The sequence below is a fragment of the Oncorhynchus gorbuscha genome, linkage group LG19 (genome assembly GCF_021184085.1).
Source record: "Oncorhynchus gorbuscha isolate QuinsamMale2020 ecotype Even-year linkage group LG19, OgorEven_v1.0, whole genome shotgun sequence".
In the NCBI taxonomy this organism is placed as follows: Eukaryota; Metazoa; Chordata; class Actinopteri; order Salmoniformes; family Salmonidae; genus Oncorhynchus; species Oncorhynchus gorbuscha.
The window spans coordinates 24,927,466-24,942,404 of NC_060191.1; the positions used below are offsets into that span (position 1 = coordinate 24,927,466).

The window sequence follows — 14,939 nt, forward strand, 5'->3', positions numbered from 1 at the left end:
AACTAGGCAAGCCAGTAATGAACAACTTGTTATTTACAATGACGGGCTACCCTGGCCAAACCCGGACGACGCTGGGCCAATTGTGCGCCGCCCTATGGGACTCCCAATCACGGCCGGATGTGATGCAGCCTGGATAACATTGATAAGATTCCTACAAAATGATCTGCTTTTCATAGACAAGTATTCTTAGCGTGGTCGTTAATATATAAAACATTTTTTTTCTTGCATAGGTATTTCATTTGGAAGGATATTTTGAATAGAAAAAAGTATTTATTTAATCATAATCATATCCTGCTGGTGAGTAAACTTTTTAATGCAGAAGGATTGGATTACTCAATTATGAGGAATTTATATCTCATTACAATATCCCTGTTACAGCTAGAGAGTTTGCCATAGTCTTTGATGCTATTCCATTTGGAACTCTCATGTTATTTAGAGGTGTAACCAGACCTCACCTTCTTGACCTACCCTCGCTTAATCCAGTTGACTCTTCAGTAGGAAAAATGTGTTTCTCCTTGTTCCCTCAGAACAGATCTATACGTGCTTTATTTCAAAGGGATATTGTATCCATTCCTTATGTCACAACTTACTGGAATACATCTGTCTAAAATATCTGTTGGGGAAAAGTCTAGTTATTACTACACAAATACCTGCTTGTTAACAAGGTCAAAGAGGTCTCTTTCAGAATGATCAATAAGTATTACCCTGCAAATCATTACCTGAAGAAACTCAAAAAAGACATTCACAATTTTACCTCATAAATCTAATTGTGCTAATGGCAAAATTTCATATTCATAAATGTAAATTCACTAATAAAAAAACACTCTTCCGTGTTCTTCCGGAATTTGAACAGTACATTAAGACCATTCTACATTCTTCTAATAAGAAAGCTGTTAAAACAATCAATATGTGTGTATATTTTAAGGTCTTTGTATAATCTGTAATTTGTTTTACCCTCATAAATCTCATTTTGCTAATGGAAAATTTCATATTCATAAATGTAAATTCACTAATGAAAAGATACTCTTCCGTGTTTTCTCTAAGGAATTTGAACAGTACATTAAGACCATTCTACATTCTTCTAATAAGAAAGCTGTTAAAACAATCAATATGTGTGTATATTTTAAGGTCTTTGTATAATCTGTCATTTGTTTTACCCCTTAGCATATGGTATCATTGCCTGTTTGTATATATATATATATATACACACACCAAAAAAAATAAACATTAAAAAAATAATAAAGAACACATGTATTGTCGCGCTCTGATGACGTCCATCCGGAATCTGCGGGACTGGTTTAGGACACGTGGTTCGGGTACATAGAAGAAGTTGAAGCTACAACTTGACACTTTCAGTGTTTTCTACGTGTGTCAAATAACCTGTCAAGATGGTGAAGCCACGGTTCAAGGGGAAAAGCACGATAAACACATCGGCGGCCAGCAGTAATCCTGGTATGTTTACAGTCCATGCTCTATGTAACGTTACTGTTTGTTTACAGCTAATGTTAGCTAGCTAACGCGATAGACTTTCTCTCTGATAGATCTGTCCGTTTCTTCTAACAACACAGACACATTTGGTCCATATGTGACATTCGTGTTAGCTAGAAATGGAAACGTATACAATATGTTTGGCACTGACATAATTAGTTCAGTAACTAGCTAATTTAGCTACACATTCTGTTAATAAACCTTTTGCCAAAAACACAACGTAACTTCCATAACACAATTGAGAACTACACTTCTTATATGGATTTCCAATATTGTTCTGACACTGACAATTATTTAACCAAAATACCACCACACACCTATAATCTCTAACACTGTGTGGCATATATCACCATAACCTTACGACTCTACCTTTTACAGACCGACCAAAGACTCCTGCAGGTTCAGGCAACAGCATGAGGGACCGGGCAACTGTCAGGCGTCTGAATATGTACAGACAAAAACAGAGATGGTAAATGGTGGAGAGAAAACAACATGTGACACTTCCATATGAACTCTTTCCTTTAATGCTAGTGTAACTCTCAGGTCAGCAGTTGACACTTTACCCAGATCAACCACATCAGTTCCTGGTATTCTATATGTAGCTCCTCTTCATAAAAAAAAATGATTGTGTTGTAATATATTTGACTGTAATATAATTTCCATGCACCTGCTTTTGTGGCCACTGACTATTTCCTCTGCCATTAGCAACAACAGAGGCCAGGTGATCAAGCGTTTGTCGTACCAGTCCACTGTGGCTGATGGGACACAGGCCAGAGTGGAGCCCAACATCAAATGTTTTGGTGAGTAGTGCTGTTAACTGCAATTGCCACACTGTCTCAAGTTAATCCACAAATTCTCTTGGCTCTGTTTTTATTATTGATTTGACAGGTATAATGGCAATTTGTCTAACAATTGATTGGCTAGTTGAAGCAAGTTGAAACTGTATACAGAATGGTGGAGTTCTTGTCAATAATGTCTAGCAAACTCTTGATTTGTAAGAATAAATCTGTTTTATGCCTTTTTTAAATATCTGTGTATGGAGAGATAAGATGGCAGCCTCAACTTTCTCACACACACACACACTGATTAATTCTTCCCCTCTGGTCTCAGCAAACACTCGGGTCATCAAGCAGTCATCCCTACAGAAGTTTCAGGATGAGATGGGTGCGGTGAAGAAGGACCCATACCGTGTGGTAATGAAACAGAGCAGGCTGCCCATGTCCCTCCTGCACGACAGAGTCAAGGTACACGTGAGTACCAAGCAGGGGCGCATTCATTTGATCACACTGGTGTTGTCACAATACCAGCATTTTGACATCGACTATTTTCACATTGTAGAAAAATAGTGGAGACATCAAAACTATGAAATAACACATGGAATCATGTAGTAACCAAAAAGTGTTAAACAAATCTAAATATATTTTAGATTCTTCAAAGTAGCCACCCTTTGCCTTGATGACAGCTTTGCACACTCTTGGCATTCTCTCAATCAGCTTCATGAGGAATGCTTTTCCAACAGTCTTGAAGGAGTTGTCACATGCTGAGCACTGCTTTTCCGTCACTTTGTGGTCCAACTCATCCCAAACCATCTCAATTGGGATCAGGTTGGGTGATTGTGAAGGCCAGGTCATCTGATGCAGCACTTCATCACTCCTTCTTGGTCAATTAGCCAGTGAACAGTTGATGTTACTTGAACTCCATAAGCATTTATTTGGTCTGCAATTTCTGAGGTTGGTAACTCTAATGACCTTAACCTCTGCAGCAGTCATGGCGGTCCTCATGAGAGCCAGTTTCATCATAGCGCCTGATGATTTTTGAGACTGCACTTGAAGACTCTTTCAAAGTTCTTGAAATTTTCTGGATTGACTTATCTTCATGTCTTAAAGTAATGATGGAATGTTGTTTTCTCTTTGCTTATTTGAGCTGTTCTTGCCATAATATGGACTTGGTCTTTTACCAAATAGGGCCATCTTCTGTATACCCCCTTTACCTTGTCACAACCCAACTGATTGGTTCAAATGCATTAAGAAGGAAAGAAATTCCACAAATGAACTTTTAACAAGACACACCTGTTAATTGAAATGCATTTCAGGTGACTACCTCATGAAGCTATTTGAGAGAATGCCAAGAGTGTGCAAAGCTGTCATCAAGGCAAAGGGTGGCTACTTTGAAGAATCTGAAATGTAAAATATATTTTGGTCACTAAATGATTCCGTATGTTATTTCATAGTTTTGATGTAGAAAATGGTATTAATAAAGAAAAACACTTGAATGAGTATGTGTGGCAACTTTTGACTGGTACTGTATGTTCGTCATTCTCACTCAAGTCATTCAAATTTAGTTGCTAGTAGAATAACATTACAATGCAAATGTTCTGTGTACAGTGGCAAGACAAAGTATGAACCTTTTGGAATTACCTGGGTTTCTGCATAAATTTGACATAGATGAAGATCAGATCCAATTTTAAGTCACAATAGACAAACTCATTGTGCTTAAACTAATAACACACTAATTGTATTTGTCTGGTCTATATTGAATACATAATTTAAACATTCATAGTGTAGGTTGGGAAAAATGTGAACCCCTGGGCTAATGACTTCTCCAAAAGCTAATAGGAGTTAATGAACCTGGAGTCGAATCAATGAGACGAGATTGGAGATTTTGGTTAGAGTTGCCCTGTCCCATTAAAAAAAACTCTTCACGAGAAGTATTGCCTGGTGTGAACCTCGGACAAAAGAACTCCGAAGACCTAAGATTAAGAATGGTTGCCTTCCATTAAGCTGGAAAGGGTTACAAAAGTATCTCTGAAAGAATGTCCACGGTAAGACAAATTGTCTGTAAATGGACAAATTTCAGCACTGTTGCTACTCTTCCTAGGAGTGGCCGTCCTGCAAAGATGATTGCAAGAGCACAGCGCAGAAGGCTCAATGAGGCTAGGAAGAATCCTAGAGTGTCAGCTAAAGACTTACAGAAATGCCAACATCTCTGTTGACGAGTCTACAGTACGTAAAACACTAAACAAGAATGGTTTTCATGGGAGGACACCATGGAAGAAGCCACTGCTGTCCAAAATAAACATTGCTGCACGTCTGAAGTTCGGAAAAGAGCACCTGGATGTTCCACAACGCTACTGGAACAATTCTGTGGACAGATGAAACTGAAGTTGTGTTGTTTGGACGGAACACACTACACTATGTGGACGACAAAAAGGCACAACACACACAACACACCTCATCCTAACTGTAAAGTATGGTGGAGGGAGCATCATGGTTTGGGGCTGCTTTGATCCCTCAGATCCTGGACAGCTTGCTATTATTGACCGGAAAAAATAACTTCCAATTTTATTAAGACATTTTGCAGGACAGTGTAAGGCTATCTGTCCTCTAATTGAAACTCAACAGAAGTTAGGTGAGACAACAGGACAACAACCCAAAAGATCAACAATATGCCTTCTGGAGTGGCCCAGTCAGTTCTGACCTCAACCCAATTGAGATGCTGTGGCATGACCTCGAGTGGTTCACGCCAGACATCCTAAGAATATTGCTGAACTGAAACAGTTTTGTAAAACGGAATGGTTTAAAATTCCTCCTGACCGTTGTGCAGGTCTGTTCCGCAACTACGGAAAACGTTTGGTTGAGTTTATTTCTGCCAAAGAAGGGTCAACCTGTTATTAAATCCAAGGTTTCACATACTTTTTCCAACCTACACTGTGAATGTTTACACTGTGTGTTCAATAAAGACATGACAAATTATAATTGTTTGTGTTTTTAGCTTAACCAGACTGTTTGTCTATTGTTGTGACTTAGATGAAGATCAGATCACGTTTTATGACCAATTTATGCAGAAATACAGGTAATTCTAAAGGGTTAACAAACTTTTTCTCAACACTAAAGAATTGTTGGTCGTTTTGGAATAAACCTTCCTTGCACTGCTTTGTAGCACCTTGTGCTTAGTTGTTTCTGTTGGCTGGCCCTCATCTGCTCTGTACGCAACGTATTCCCACAGTTCACTTCTGGAGACCCTTTCGTCAACAACATGGGGGCGTGGAGTTATGTTTTAGTTTGAAGAAGCCATGTTGTTGGTATTTTCTCTCTCCCGCTTGCTTCTCAAATGTGGCTTGCGCTGTGTATGCTGCATGCGCAAGTAGCCTGGCTATCTTACTACTGTCCCCCTTGAAAAGATTCAGACAAATTACTAGACAGACTAGCTCCTCTCAATCCGTATATGACTTGAGACACATTTGACACAAGTGCTGAAAGTAACAAATTCTAGTATCAAACCGTTCATGTTTTTAGTATCGAAAAGTACCAACGTTTCGGTAGACCGTGCTACATTAGCCCACTGTAGCAAAATGTTTTGCGACTGAAAACTAAAAGTGGTTCAGGACTTTTAGTCTTCTGTTTGGTGCCTAATGAATACGACCCCGGTCAAATTAGGACACCAAGTGACTCAATACTGGGGTGGAGTTGGCTACTTGATGGTGAGCAGACGGCACTCTCCACACTGTGTGCTTTCATATTTGTGGTGGTGATGTTTTTGACTACAGGGAGTGTCAATTGTGTTCGATCTCACGCAATGTTATTCAATATTGTCCCATCTGGCAAAGCTATAGTGGTCTGTCTGTCTTGTGTGATATGAACATTAATTTTTATTTATTTGGATCCCTATTAGCTTTTGCAGAAGCAGCAGCTATTCTTCCGTGGTCCACAAACTCAAAACACTGATAGGCAAGTCACACACATTTTAAATACAACATTATACAAACAATACATTTTTTAAAAAGTGGCTCCTCACTGTCCCCGCTGTTCCATGAGTTGCTTTTTAATCTGTTTTTAGGTAGTTTTGCTTGAATAATTGGAGATGGGAGTTCCATGCGATCATGGCTCTGTATAAAACTGTGCGTTGCAGTGAATTCGTTTTTGAAGACACCCCACAAAACATGCCAACAAGGGTATGTATGGGTATCTGAGCTGAATGTTATTTGATTATATAACTTGAATCGGCCAATTATTCATAACAATCGGTAATCTGCCTTTTTGGATGCCGATTTACATCGCAATCCACGAGGTGACTGCATGGCAGGCTGACCACCTGTTATGCAAGTGCAGCATCAAAATGACCTTGTGGCTGCAAGGAGCCAAGGTAAGTTGCTAGCTAGCATTCGGGCCTGCAGGGTAGCCTAGTGGTTAGAGCATTGGGCTAGTAACTGGAAGGTTGCAAGTTCAAACCCCCGTGCTGACAAGGTACAAATCTGTCAATCAATCTTTGCCCTGATGTGCAGTTGCAAATCGTAGTTTGTTCTTAACTGACTTGCCTAGTTAAATAAAGGTTAAAAAAAAGTATCTTATAAAAAAAGTATCTTATAAAAAACAATCAATCTTCACATAATCACTAGTTAACTACACATGGTTGATATTACTAGGTTAACTAGCATGTCCTGCATTGCATATAATCAATGCGTTGTCTGTTAATTTATCAACGAATCACAGCTTACTTCAACTTCGCCAAACGGATGACGATTTAATAAAAGCGCAATCGTGAAAAAAGCACATTTGTTGCACAAATGTACCCATTCATAATGTCTTTTTAAAATCAATACACAGCATATTTAGTTAAAGACAGCAGGCAATATTACCTAGGGAAATTGTGTCGCTTCTCTTGCGTTTAGTGCAAGCAGAGTCAGGGTATATGCAGCAGTTTGGGCCACCTGGCTCATTGTGAACTGTGGGAAGACCATTTCTTCCCAACAAGGACCAGAATTAATTTGCCAGATTTTTACATATTTATGACATAACATTGCACAACCTTCAATGTAACAGCAATATTTAGACGTAGTGTTGCCACCCCTTTGATAACATACGTATTTCACTGAAAGAATAAATGTTTTGTTTTCAAAATGATCGTTTCCAGATATGACCATATTAATGACCATGGATTGTATTTCTGTGTGTTTATTATCAATAAATCTATGATTTGATAGAGCAGTCTGACTGAGCGGTAGTAGGCGGCAGCAGCAGGCTTCATTCAAACAGCACTTTACTGCGTTGGCCAGCAGCTCTTAGCAATGCTTCATTCACAGAGCTCTTTATGACTTCAAGCGGGTGATGGCAATACGAAAGTGCCTATAAGAACATCCAATAGTCAATGGTATATGAAATACAAATGGTATAGAGATAAATAGTCAACGTGTCATAATTCCTATAACTACAACCTAAAACTTATTAACTGGGAATATTGACGACTTGTGTTAAAAGCTTTCATATGTTCTCATGTTCTGAGCAAGGAACTTCAACATTAGCTTTTTTACATGGCACATATTGCACTTTTACTCCAACACTGTTTTTGCATTATTTAAACCAAATTGAACATGTTTCATTATTTATTTGAGATTAAATTGAATTTATTGATGTGTTATATTAAGTTAAAAATGTTGTAATTGTCATTATTACAAATACATGCAGTTGAAGTCGGAAGTTTACATACATCTTAGCCAAATACATTTAAACTCAGTTTTTCCACAATTCCTGACATTTATATCCTAGTAAAAATTCCCTGTCTTAGGTCAGTTAGAATCACCACTTTATTTTAAGAATGTGAAATGTCAGAATAATAGTAGAGAGAGTGATTTATTTCAGCTTTAATTTCTTTACTCACATTCCCAGTGGGTCAGAAGTTTTACATACACTCAATTAGTATTTGGTAGCATTGCCTTTACATTGTTTGTTTAACCTGGGTCAAATGTGTTGGGTAGCCTTCCATAAGCTTCCCACAAATAGGTTGGGTGAATTGTGGCCCATTCCTCCTGACAGAGCTGGTGTAACTGAGTCAGGTTTGTAGGCCTCTTTGCTCACACACACTTTTTAATTTTTCCATAGGTTTAGGTGAGGGCTTTGTGATGGCCACTCCAATACCTTGACTTTGTCTTCAAGCCATTTTGCCACAACTTTGAAAGTATGCTTGGGATCATTGTCCATTTGGAAGACCCATTTGTGATTAAGCTTTAACTTCCTGACTGATGTCTGGAGATGTTGCTTCAATATATCCACAATTTTCCAGCCTCCCCCTTTTTCCTCCAAACATAATGATGGTCATTATGGCCAAACAGTTCTATTTTTGTTTCATCAGACCAGAGGACATTTCTCCAAAAAGTACAATCTTTGCCCTGATGTGCAGTTGCAAATCGTAGTATGTCCTTTTTTTATGCCGGTTTTGGAGCAGTGGCGTTTTTACTGTGGATATAGATACATTTGTACCTGTTTCCTCCAGTATCTTAACAAGGTCCTTTGCTTCTGTTCTGGGATTGATTTGCACTTTTCGCACCAAAGTACGTTAATCTTTAGGAGACCGAACGCAGTATGATGGCTGTGTGGTCCCATGGTGTTTATACTTGCGTACGATTGTTTGTACAGATGAACGTGGTACCTTCAGGCATTTGGAAATTGCTCCCAAGGATGAACCGGACTTGTGGAGGCCTACAGGTTTTTTTCTGAGGCCTTGGCTGATTTCTTTTGATTTTCCCATGAAGTCAAGCAAAGAGGCACTAAGTTTGAAGGTAAGCCTTGAAATACATCCACAGGTACACCTCCAATTGACTCAAATGGTGTCAATTAGCCTATAAGAAGCTTCTAAAGCTATGACGTAATTTATTGGAATTTTCCAAGCTGTTTAAGGCACAGTCAAGTTAGTGTACATAAACTTCTGACCCACTGGAATTGTGATAATATGTCTGTAAACAATTGTTGGAAAACTTACTTGTCAAAACTTACTTACAGTAGATGCCCTAACCGACTTGCCAAAACTGTAGTTTGTTAACATGAAATTTGTGGAGTGGTTGAAGAATGAGTTTTAATGACTCTAACTGAAGTGTATGTAAATTCCCACTTCAACTGTATATATAAATAAACATTAATCGTCCAATTTTAATCGGTATCAGCTTTTTTTGGTCCTTGAATAATCGCCGTTATAAAATATCAGAATAAGTCGACCTCTAATTTTCGTCAGTAATATTTCTTATAAAAAGTAGATCAGAAGCAGTTAATCGCTCATCAACCCTCAACCAAGAAAGACTGGCATGCATGTTGTTGATTTTAGTTCTGTATGTACAGTTAAGGGCAAGGCGTGCTGCTCTGTTTTGAGCCAGCTGCAGCTTTGCTAGGTCTTTCTCTCCTGCACTTGACCCTATTACCGGACAGTAATAAAGATGGGAGCAGAGCCTGAACAACTAGTACAGTTGATTTGTGTCAAACGCAGAAAATCTTTTTATAACAGACATAACCCTCCCCATCTTCACCACGACTTTGTCAATATCACTTGACCATCCAATGTAATACCTAGGAGTTTAGCTTCCTCAACTTGCTCTATGGTCACACCTTTATGTACAACTCCAGTTTAGGTCTACGGGAATGTTTTGATCCAAATAGAATGTCTTTACTATATTAAAACGAAAAGCAAGTTTATTATGAATAACCTGTTCTGATGCTGACTACTCCTTATTTAGAATTTCAGTGAGCCCTCTGGCTTTGGTTGCTGAAATGTAGCATGTGGACTCCTCTACATACAGTCATTATAGCTTTGTGGCAAATCACTTGTAAAAGAAAAATAGATGCATAATGACCAAAAGTATGTGACACCTGCTAGTCACCAGCTCATTCCAAAATCATGGGCATTGATATGGTCTCCGCTTTGCTGCTATAACATTTTCCACTCTTCTGGGAAGGCTTTCCACTTAGATGTTGGAACATTGCTGCAAGGACTTTCAGCTTTGAGCATTTAGTGAGATTGGGCACTAATGTTGGCTGATTAGGCCTGGCTCGCAGTCCGCGTTCCATTTCATTCCAAAGGTGTTCGATGGTGTTGAGGTCAGGACTCTGTACAGGCCAGTCAAGTTTTTCCACGCTGATCTCGACAAACCAGTTCTGTAAAGACCTGGCTTTTGCGCACCGGGGCATTGTCATGCTGAAGCAGGAAAGGGCCTTCTCCAAACTGTTGCCACAAAGTTCGAAGCCCAGAATCGTCTAGAATGTCATTTTATGCTGTAGCATTAAGATTTCCCTATGACGGTGCCGCATTGAAAGTCATTGAGCTCTTCAGTAGGGCCGTGTGTTTGTCTATGGAGATTGCATAGCGGTGTGCTTGTATTTTATACACCTGTCAGCAATGGTGAGGCTGAAATAGCCAAATCCACTAATTTCATGGGGTGTCCACATACTTTTGTATATATACTGTATCTGACGTTAGAACACTAGGTTCTGTTGGATAAATAACTCTGCAACCATGTGATGTAAAGCCATAGCAAGTGTTATTGGAAAAAAAACCTCAATTTATGATCAATAAAATTAAAAGCTTCACTGAAATCTAACAATGCAACTCTAACTATCATCTTGTTCTTTTATTTGAACTAGTCATCTGAGTCGGTGCAGTGCAAGTTGAGTGCCCTTTATTTATGCTGAAAGTCAGTTAATTTATTGTAAAATCATTACACTGTTTTCCTCAGGCAGCCTATTTCTTAGAGCCTGGTTACACCAGACTGAGCGTTCATTCCGGTTTAACCAGGCTGTATTTGTGAGGTGAAAAATGCACGGGTTGACAGGTCAGGTGGGATCTTCCTCTCCAACTGGCCTATTCCGCTCGTTTTGCTCCGCTTCACAATGATCCAACCTGCCTGTATCGAGTTGTGCTTTGCAAGAGAGAATTTGATGTAGTTGGCCAACTTTTTGCCCCCGGGTGATTTTGCTACACAATGTTCCTGTAGATTGCTCTAAAACCATTATTTTCTCAACCGTAATAGCCTATGCATTATGTTGATTCCTGCTATGAAAGTAACTGCCTGTCCCTGTTTCGCGGCCGGCTGCTGTGTGAGATATGCGTATGGTGGAGGGAGAGATGCATTCTGAGAAGCACAACCATATGACCATTGACGAAAGTGCTACTGAAATAAATGATCCTACATGGCTATATATAAACACAAAAATTATTTGAGTTATCAATCTAGCAAAATGTTTTGCACTTCCTCAGGATGTGAATAATATAGCTTGTAGGCCAATATGAACAAAGGTGTCATCAAATTCTCTGAAGAGCCAAAAATAAATCTGATAATTCTGGATCTTATTTTGACAGGTTTCATATCAAAATATTAGTCATGCATTCCCTGTATCTTTTTTAATCATCGACTGCCACTAATGTGCAGTGAATGTTCTTGTATTTGTTATTGAACAACATGGTCAAATGTATCACAATATGACTTATTGTCCATTTTCGCCTAGCTATAATAAATAAAAAAAACGCCCCTAAAGACTACAAACAATACTTCTGTCCAGTTCTTCATGTTCTCTCTGAACATTGTTGTTGAGTGAGTTTTTCTGTGTTCTTTTCCCTCTAAATAGCTCCATATGCGTGCGAGACCTTTCAAGACGCTCAAAGCTGTTGGAAATAAATGGCCTTTTCCTTTTTTTTAACTCTCCCTCCTTTCCCCACTCCTCCTTCCTCTTGCCATTTCATGTCTTACGCCATTTAGGGAATTGAGCCCCATGCCAAAGGAATGTGAGCAAGTCCAGATACGTTGCATAAATAATTTTTAATTTGATGTCAATTCTGGTTCTCTGTCTTCTGATCTGTTCCTGATCTTCACCGTTTGTTGGCTGAGTATTCTCGCCAAGGTCTTTTTCAGGTCTCTTATTCTATTTTATGGTGATGTTTTCACCATAGTTTCTGTCTTCAGTCGGTAGCACGTATTTGGAGTTTTTTGCCCCCCAAGGATTTTTTTGTTGTCATTTACTGTTAGATTTTAATTTAAAAAGCCAGGCTTAGCATTAGAATACTTCAAAACAAGACCAGAAGGGGTGGAAGAATGAAACTGGAGGTGATGGACACGTCGTTTTAGAAAGAACAACCTCCAAAACATCCTGGCGGATGGTCAAGGTGAAGCTGAAATCTTAAACATCATTGCTTTTGACGAGATCCATAAACTGTTTGTTTGTTTTCTCTCTCCGTGTTGCAATAGGACTAAGGCTACCTTTTACGGCTGTTTCGGAGGATAATTTAACTCCTAATCAGATCTGGCTCAGACAATGCAGTTTATTGACAGTTTCACTGCATACTTGAGGTGCTGTGTTTGTTCTCCGCCGTTGTTTATTGGTGGAACCCCTGGAACATGGCCACCAGCTCCGTCGCATAAAGCTTTGCAGTTTGCTCCAACTAATTACAACCTAACCTATACCTCACACGGAATTCTACATCACTGTGCTTTCTCTCCACTACTGTTCCACCCAAGAGTTGTGTTCCAATTGTAACCCCCTCCAAGCCGTTGGGTTTTTATTCTGCTTGTTTCTTCACACGAGGGAGAGAGAGCAACTGTTGCTTTACCGGATGCATTTATTTTGCATTGCATGCGGCATTACAAAGCCACACTCTGTGATACAACGCAGGCGGCCGTAAATCTGTTGGGTGAGCACAGAACTGCTCTTCTCCAGCCCCCCTGGGTTGTGGTTTGTCTGTAAGGCAGCTGAACAACTTGCAGACATTTTGAGTATGCTTATGGTTATAGAGCTCAGACACCCATTTGAGGACCATAATAAGAGAGTACAGCACAGACATAATCGCATCTATCGTCCCACATTTCCACATCCATCTTTCACATCTATCGTCAAGTCTTCCCCCTGTCTGTCTTCCTAATGTGTCCCTCCTGCTGCTTCTCTCAGGAAGCAGCTGTGATAGAATGGCCTCTCAAATAGATTGCAAAAGCCCCTGTTTCTCCTCCTGTTAACTAACCAGTGCAGTCTGTCAAACAATTTTGTCTAAATTATCTCTCCCCGTCTCCTCCCCTTGGCCACCATCTTCTGCAGAACTCTTAAGGTACACATCCTGGACACCGAGGGCTTTGAGACCACATTCGGGCCCAAGGCGCAGCGTAAACGACCCAACCTGATGGTGGGAGACATGAAGGACCTGGCAGAACAGACTGCGGTCTCGGTACAGACCTACAGCACTGAGAAGGACCGTGACTTGGTCACAGAGGACGATGGGGTCAGGTGAGAGCAGTTTGTGCCTGTTAATTCTGTCACTGGCTACTGTCACTGATGTCACTTTGACTGACAGTGAAAATGCCTTCCAAACGTACTGGGCTTTTTCAGGTATACCAATAACTACTATCCGTTTTCTATTTACTACTACCCCAATTCCATGATTGATACTCCATTTTCTTTGTTTTGATAATATAGCCTAGCTTTAGACTGTATGTTGGACCACATGAGCAGTTCCAGTCTGTGGTTATTGTTTGGGTGTGGCACCTGTTGCACTCTATGTTATCTACACACAGAGAGGAGGCTTGAGAGAGGAGATCTTCAAGAAGGGCCAGTCGAAGAGGATTTGGGGAGAACTCTACATGGTACAGCATCTTTCTATCTGATCTAGGAATGTTTATTTTAGTTCACCTTGATATTTCCTAATAGAAACTGCGTACGGTGCAGGTATCAGGGATGCAAACTTGCCGCTATGTTTCTCATATAGAAATGAATTACAGAATGCATCCCTACGCTTCCTACAAATAGAATATCAAAGGTCAGAACGTGATGTCCGATATGTCAAAGCAGAATGCGTCATCCAATAATATCACGTGTGACGGCTGTGAGCAGCTCTCTGCATCCCTAACAAGCCATTAGTCTACACAGCTGCTTTTCTCTCTCCATTCTTTCTGTGCACCTCAATCAGTTTTAAAATGTTATTTAGTCGTGATGGCGAGCTGGGGTGTGCAGGCAGTGATGGGGTTGGATACGTGAGCAAGCAGGCCAGTCTAACTAGGCTTTGCAGTCATGCAGCCTCAATCACTGCCATAGAGGAAAAATGGACCACAGTGACAGTCATGCTTGCGCTTTTACTTCACTGAAAAATGTTTCTGAAATATAGTGATTCGAGATGAGTTTAGCTCAGCTACGAACTCTCTCACTCCTGGTTATGCCCAAACCCTGACTCTGCCTTCCTCTCTCAATATCACTCCTTAACCCACAGGTGATAGACTCGTCAGACATCATCATACAGGTGCTGGATGCCCGCGACCCCATGGGTACGCGCTCGCAGAGCATCGAGACCTACATGAGGAAGGAGAAGCCGTGGAAGCTTGTGATCTTCGTGCTCAACAAGTGTGACCTTTATCCCTACCTGGGTCACGGTAATAGATCCCTTTACTCTATCCTGAGAAAAATGCACGTGTAGGGGGGTAATAATTATCGTGTATGCGTATTACACTGACAAAAATAACAATGCAACATGTGTTGGTCCCATGTTTCATGAGCTGAAATAACCTGCTATTCAAAGCTCGCTGAACAAATTAAGGGAATCGTTCACGAACATTGGCACATTCTAAAATCCGATGATAGTCTTGGTAATGTGTTTTCGGACCTTCCCTTGGTCGTATTCTCGCGGGGCAGAAACCAATTGTTACACTCTGATTTACCACC

The 14,939-nt window shown here is 40.1% G+C and overlaps 1 pseudogene; it reads left to right on the plus strand.

Annotated features, from left to right (window-relative positions):
• The first annotated feature begins 1,293 nt into the window (after positions 1-1,293).
• The window catches only part of LOC124005096, a 39,101-nt pseudogene continuing 25,455 nt past the window's right edge, over positions 1,294-14,939 (plus strand).